We start from the raw sequence: 7,483 nt of genomic DNA on the forward strand, positions 1-7,483 counted from the left end.
CCTGCCTTGCCATATGAATCCCTTCCCTTATGATCTGAGGACAGTAAAATATTTTACAAATATTATTATGCCAAATGAGTATGTGTAAAAATTGTCCTCGGGGCTTCCAGTGAAGAAAGAGTATCTCACCAGCAAAACAAACACTCTTCCCCAGCCCCAGGCAACTCCACTCCTCTTTTCTCCTGACTCCCAGAGCACATTATTCATTCCTCTCTTGTTGAGCTCTCTGCGAGGCGGCTCATGGAGCTGTCTGAGTGTCCTGCCTCCCTACTGTATTTCAAGCTTCTGGAGGACACAGCTTGTCTTTTCCTGCCAGCCCCAGGTCCTGTGTAAGCACCGGAACACGCAGTGGTCCCACATGTATTTCTTGAGTGCTTCAGTAAAAAACAAGAGCATCATCCCTGATACTTAGATTTGAAAGTGTTTCTCCAAGGTTCTGTCCACATAAAAGAGTTGAGGCCAACGTTAAAGGCTTATCCTAAACAAGAGCCTGCATAAAGTATTCCTGGAAAGTAAGCTTCAGCCACTGGTGGCAGCGCTGGAAGCAGAAAGGGACCTGAAACCATCCCAACACGTCTGGTCAGCAGCAACACTCACGCCATGAGGCACTTCCACGACCTTTCACTAGGCAATTCTATTTTTCCAGTGAAACTTCATAAGCTCACAGATGTTTGGATGCGCAATAAAACTATGAAGACAAAAAACAAGATAGAAGTGATAGAAGTGGGAAAATATGCTTTCTATGTGAGTGCAAACATATAGCAGGCTCAGGATCGAGTGCGGAAGTGTGACGGGTTCCGTGGCCTGCCTCATGCATGCTTTAGAGTCTGGGCAGCTCCAAAATGCCCCCTGCTGTAATTTCACGATGTTCTCAGAGCAGACTAAACAAAACCATCGAAGGCGCAAGGACTCGGCGCTCAATTTTCATATTCATTTAACTTTAAAATCCAATAAAACGCAATGCTGATTTACCTAATATAGCAGACAAGTTATAAATAACGTCCTAGTCATGGCTTCACTCCCCAGGCGCTGTTTTTCAGTGTAAAAGGAACTAGACATCATCACAGATAAGCTGAGCCACCCAGCCATCCTAATAGACAACCCTGGACGAGAGAGCGGAGAATCAGCCGAGTCTTACATTGCAGTTTTAACAATAGGATTCAAATAACGTTAGAGAGCTGTGCACCAGGTAGATAGTGATGAGAAAAAGAACACTGTCATGAACCTGTCATGATTCCCAGGACTGCGGTGGGGCTATTCAGGGACAAGGATATTCCAGAATCTCTAAAAGGATGCTTTTAGAAAATATGCCAGTCAGAAGGATATTGATACCATCGGCCAACAGGATAGCCATCTTCACATGGATTTTGAAACACTACCTTTTAGAACTTATTTGAAATTTGATAAAGTAGAACTTACTTGAAAATCGTCATCAGCCTGTGGGAAAGATCTCCTAGTAGTCCTAGTCCCCTAATGTGTTTGTCTTTCAATGAGATCTGAATTTTTATTTAACTTAAATGATATATAAATCCCACAATGAGCCACAAAGTAACTTGATTAGCAGGTGAATATAAACACGCTGCTGGTCTCATAAGAGTGCATTATGTAATGCTATAGCTACCATACCTCCTGTGATTGTCCACCAGTTCAAACAGTGTCAAAGCACATAAAAACACATTTTCCAAAAACATTTCCTGTCATTAAGGGCTGCATGAATACATTGCCTTTTTTTTGGGGGGGGGGGGAAATCCCATGTTAAAACCCAGTAACTATTGTTTCTACTGATTAATTGAAAAGGCATCCAGCACATGTTTGGTGATAGCTGAGGCCTTTTGCATGTTCACACAACATGCTACAAACACAAGTTTAACATCCATAGGAATTTTTTTAAAAAAGCAAATTAAAAGCACAATCACTAAGAAGACTATCATCAGAGACAGAAAACAATCGCGTCTACCCTTGATCTTAGTGGAAAGGCCGAGAAGCAATAACAGTGGAGTCTGTATAAACTTGCGAAAAGTGGAAACTTGAGTGTAAAATGATGCAATCACATTGCAAGACTCCTTGCTATTTTCTTTTCAGAACCATATATTTCTATGTGACAAAAGCAAATTTACTTTTGATATTTATGCAAGAGAAAGGAAAATAACGATCAAATTGGAATGTAAGCACTCAACACAGCATTGTTTCTGACTGAGGGTTGAAACAAGCCAAACGCTTCTCAACTAAAGAATATGAGAGCTGTGTCAGGCTTGTCTCTGTGGATCTGTGGTGGGCCTCTGATAAGAAAGAACCTGCTGTTCTTGCCTCTGTCACTGCTAGCAAATAGTCTGAGGTGGCAGAGTCTGGCTTAAATGGACAATTCTTCTGAGAACCTCCATCAAAAAAAGTAAGATTGTATTTGTGGGCTGATTTTTTTTTTGTAGAAATGTTCAGAGTATGAGAATGGTAGTGAAAATGGAACCCAGAATTCCTAGAGAAGGCAATCCAGAGTTATCACCCGTTCCTTGTACAGCGTGTACATACTTTAACTACACTTTAGAACTTAGTTTGTACTCCCCTGCCATACAGTCCTGTGTACACAAAATTTAAAAAGCTTTTAGTCCACAAATCTCAACCCTTCCTCATTTTAGTTTACTTCTCACGTTTTAACTTCAACATGCAGCTGTTTTTAAGATTCTCACTTTACTATTACTTCTGTGACGTCCTGGTTAAGACCAGATGGATTGGAGTCCCACAGACTTAAACTTGTATCTCAAAAACTCACGGGCTGTTTCTTTGACCATTTAGTTAGCCTGTCATGAATTAGTCTACAGAATTAAGTCAGCGGTATCTGATTCAAGGATGGATGGAATAAAAACAGTTGTGTTCAGTGTTTGTTACATGCCCTGACCCAGTGAAAACGACTTCTGAGCTTTCTTAAGAAGTACAAGAACTTTGGAAACTGAGAGAGAAATGGAGCCGCCCACATGCCCAGCCCCCCTCTCTGCTGGCCACCCTTCTTTACCCAAGTGGTGCCCTGCAGTCATAGATGAGGCCAACTAAACAGAAGCAGGAGCGATGGATGTGCTCTAACCTTGCATAGCACTCGCTGAGTTCATCACTGCACAAGACTGAGTCCTTGGTTTTTGTCATCTATCAAAAGACTGGCTCTTGATATCTGCTGGAACGGTGCTAAAATACTTTGAATGCTTCAAAAACAATAATTGCTTACTTTTTGACTCCTTCTTTTTAGTGCCATTAAGAGATCTCTCAGTTCAAATTATCCCATTTATCTATTTTTTCTATTTATCTATATAACTTTATTTTCCCCTTTCAGAAGACATTGTCACTATATTCTCCATTTAAACTTACTGCAAGAAAATAATCCAAAGTTAAAAGCGATTGAAGTTACAGGAGACATATATCTGGTTAACAGCATATTGATTCCGTCCTCCTCTCTCCTCACAAGCCAGAATGTGGTTTCAAAAGCCATCTCTCTTCCCAAGACTACAGCTTCCACTGTAAACAGAGCAGAGCACATACACAGTTAACCACAGAGTTGATTTTTCACCCATTCTGAATACAGTATGATTTTGGATTTTTTTCCAGGCCATGTGTGAAGGGAGAAGTGGGTACCAGCAGTGGCTGTATGCAGGCTAAAAGTGACATGATTCTGCCCGCAATTACCCATGAGGGCAGTTTCATATTTCTAACAACATTTCAAAACTCAGCAAAATGCCCATGATGTCTCAGAACATCTTGGGCACCCATCCTCTCTCTACTTGCCCTAATCTCTTCTGTATTTATTCATATACTTCAAAAGTGTCAGCCAAGCGAGCTCCAGGAGACAGAATCTGGCACCTCAAATACACTGAGAGTCTCCATGCCTGAAGCTCTGGCAGGCTGCAGGCATCAAGAGTTAAGATTACAAGCTTCATGGGAAACCAATGGCCTCAGGAAGAAGCAGTCAATCTGAATTAAGACATCAACACGTCCGATGAGGAAGGTATGCTGTGGAGGCCATTGTTGACTGCATGTCAGGTGAAGGCACTGCTAATTACTGTGCAATCCAAATGTGTCTGCTCTCGAATCCTCCCAAACTAGGGTCACCTAGTTATTATGGCTTAGTGCTTGCACTATTTTGGATTCTGCCAAGTGGCAGGTGGCCTGACAAACATGCGACTCAGCATGTTTTGTTGGGTCCCCACAGCTGTGCTGCCAATCAGTTCAGGATGGCTGCAAGTTAATGCTAATTAGCTTCTGTTGATCTGCATATTCCAACAGCCTCCCAGGATTCCCGGTTTGATATGCGAGATTGCCAGTTGGGTATGTGATTGAATTAAGAAGCAAAAAAAAAAAAAAAAAAAAAAAAAAAAAAGATTTTAGCTTCCATGCAAGGATGTGTGGACTTGATTCCCAGCAGAGCCCCTTACCTTTCTTAGGAACAGTTGGCAGCTCTGGACCTCAGTGAGGGAGCAGGGGCTCCAGGCAAGGGTGCTGCTGTGTTTCTTGTGAAAACAAGATGACACTTTCACCTCCTAGCACCACTAGGAGGAAACATCCCTTCCATATGGTCTGTGAACTGTCACTGGCAGTGTAGATGGGCAAACAACCTTTAGCTTTCTCTTTGGTTCAAATCCATTTTGCTCTACTGGCTTCCGAACCAAAAATGTACTGATAATAAAATATTGTTTCTCTTTTTGTTCCAAGAGGACTAATTCCGAGTGGCCACTTCCAGTCTCCCTGAGTAGCCTTGGGCAAAGTACATTAGCTCCCTGGGGCTCTGGTTCTCCAGTGAAAATGAGAGGAGGTTATTACAGGATACACAGTATACAACAAGAACGTCAAAATGTTTGACATATGTGAGCTTCTAAGTATCATAATATATTATAAAAAAGGGAAATGTCCAATAACTACGGCTTGTATATCTCCACAAGTTCAAATCTGAACAAAAACTTACTTTCATCCTTCATCACCACAGTGTAAATGGGTGATTATGAGGGGATGTAAGTAAGTGCCCTCCAAGGACAATAACGGAGCCCACGCCATGTTGTTGAGTGAGTTAGCTGAAATAATGCTCGATACGTTCCTGGCACCTAGTCAGTACTATCCAGGGAGCAGTCCCTTCCTTCTGCTTTGTCTTTAGGAAAGCGTGTGAGAATCACGAGTGTGGAGGGCAGGGGCAGGAGCAGAGAGGTGGAAGGATTTCTGCCACGCTGAGGAAGGAGCTCGGCAGGAAACAGTGCTGTGGGGCTGATGTATTTACATTTTGCACCTGTATTTCATCAGGGCAATGAAAATATGATCTCACTGAGTAAACATCACAAAAGCAATTCTCAAAAGTTTTACTTGGCCACAGCATTTAGAAAGTCTGCTTCCCTGAAGTGATTAAACAATATTTCTTGGAAAACATTTTCTAAATATAACCGTAAAAGGAATTCTTTCCTCATTTTCATGTTGTAGAATTTGGGGGCCCAACTGCACCTTTGTAGGAAGAATTATTAGTACCATGGGGGCAATTATATTTTATTTTTATTGCATATTTGAAGTTTTCATATTTGTGCATATAAATATGCATGCCTCCATTTTCTCTACCTCTATATGTACCTATATATATATATATAGCACATGAACATATGCATCTATATAATGTGTGTATTTACATGCCATCTATGCATATACATAAATATCCTTGTTATGATTTGAATTTAGGCACACAGGTATGCGTGTGTTTTATAATATGCCACCCCCATAGTTACCACTCATTTAAGCATACATTGTGATGGCTAAGAGGACAAGCTGTTCAATAAAACCTTCTGACACTGCATCCTAGGTTACAACTCACTGCCGCGTGACTCTGTTACAGTTATTTAACCTCACTGACCTTCTCCCTAAAATGGGGTAATAATTATGCCTATCACGGGAGATTGTTATGAAAATTAAACAGACTCATAGATACAAAAGTACTTAAAACTAATCCTGACCAACATGCTTCTACTTTACATTATTATGGCAATTTTTATTGTAACATTTGTCATATGTCTGTTTTGTGATTGATAGTGTTATTTCTGTTTTGTTTGCTCTGGGTTACTTTGATTTTGACAATTTTTTTTTCTCTTCTTGTAGGTTCAGTGAGTAGAAGCATTTCTATTCTGCAAGTAGTAAACATTTTAAACTACATTTTGAAAGCATATCCTTCCTGCATTTTGAAGACGCCTGTTTCTACATATGCTTAGCTATGCAAATGTGTATACTGTGTGTCCAACCCACCTCTCTGCCGTCCTCCTCCTTAGAACAAATGGCGAGGTGAACACCTGAGTGCCTGTGGTTCAGAATGTGCAGATCAGTGTGCTACTTGGCAATGCAAACCGAGTGTTTGCTTTAGCTGAGCCCCTCCTTTGCATATTTGGCTGCTTCCTGGAGGGGAAGATTTCTTTATTAAGTAACTTAGGCTGCAAGTTATTGCTTGTTTTGACCAAGCTACATATGCTTGGCAATCCAGACTGGACTAAATCGGAATCTCCACCTCTTCCCATCCTAGCAACGGGACCTCAACCAAGCGGTGAAATTGAAGGTAAAATAAGTGAGCCTTGCTGCAGTGTTAATGTTGCGCAGTTGCCTGATGTGGTCTCACTGAGGCCCCAGAGCCAGAGTGTACTTCTGGAGAAAGGTGTTTTCACATAAAGAATGTGGCCCTTTCCACAACAATTCTGGGAAGCATTTAATCCACAGAGTTACAAAGTCTGCACTTTCCTTTGATGTCTTTAAAAAAAATGCTTATGTCAGGCAGTTATTTACCATAGTCTTGTCATATTCTAGGCCAAGCTGCTTAGGGTTCTAGAAACAGGATGTATGACCTCTGCTTTTTCAATGCTTATGATAAATAGGGAACATAAATATGCAAGTGCATGAACTAGATCAGTGTGGTTGAGACTACAACAGAATGCAATAAGCAGATGTGAGGAAGTGGGGAAAGATGGCCTCTTCAGACGCAGGAGAAGATCTAAGTAAGGTCTTTCCACGGGAAAGCATCCTGCAGGGTCACCCCAGGAAGGAGCGTAGGTACTGAGAAAAACCACCAGGGGTCCCGTGAGCCTCGATGGATGGGGAACGTAAGTAACAACTGGCAGGTCACATTAGTCTGCACAACCAGACTAAACAGCATGATTGCTTTTCCTAAAGAAAAAGGGAAACTATGGAAGTATTTTAAACAGATGAAGACCTTGTTTACATTTTCAGTTTCTTTTGATTACTAAATAAAAATTTGAAGTGTGGGACTGAGGCAAGGAATTATTTAAAAGGGTATTTTAGTAGATGAGTCTTGGTGCAATAGAAGCGCAGGGTAAATATACGATGGTAGGGAGAGGCATGAAGGAACTATATGTTTAAATAGAGCTGTAGCATCTACATGACTTGGAAATTGGTTCATGGAAGGAACTGGTCAAGGTGGGCTTGGGCTTCTTATTGAGAGGTTGTTATTTAACTATTGGGATTTGAACAT

The 7,483-nt window shown here is 41.2% G+C and overlaps 1 long non-coding RNA gene across 2 annotated transcripts in view; it reads right to left on the reverse strand.

Moving 5' to 3' along the window:
* The window catches only part of LOC311605472, a 29,624-nt gene extending 23,019 nt beyond the window's left edge, over positions 1-6,605 (reverse strand). Inside the window, exons 1-2 of one of the 2 annotated variants that reach the window (XR_014781971.1) lie at positions 6,253-6,605; positions 3,355-3,501 (exon numbers count right to left, since the gene is read on the reverse strand). This is a non-coding gene — a long non-coding RNA (uncharacterized lncRNA). The remainder of the gene's footprint in view (positions 1-3,354; positions 3,502-6,252) is intronic. The other variant, XR_014781972.1, reaches the window with a different exon arrangement.
* Positions 6,606-7,483: the final 878 nt, after the last annotated feature.

This window comes from Acomys minous (genome assembly GCF_964271855.1).
Source record: "Acomys minous genome assembly, chromosome: 1".
Taxonomy (NCBI): Eukaryota; Metazoa; Chordata; class Mammalia; order Rodentia; family Muridae; genus Acomys; species Acomys minous.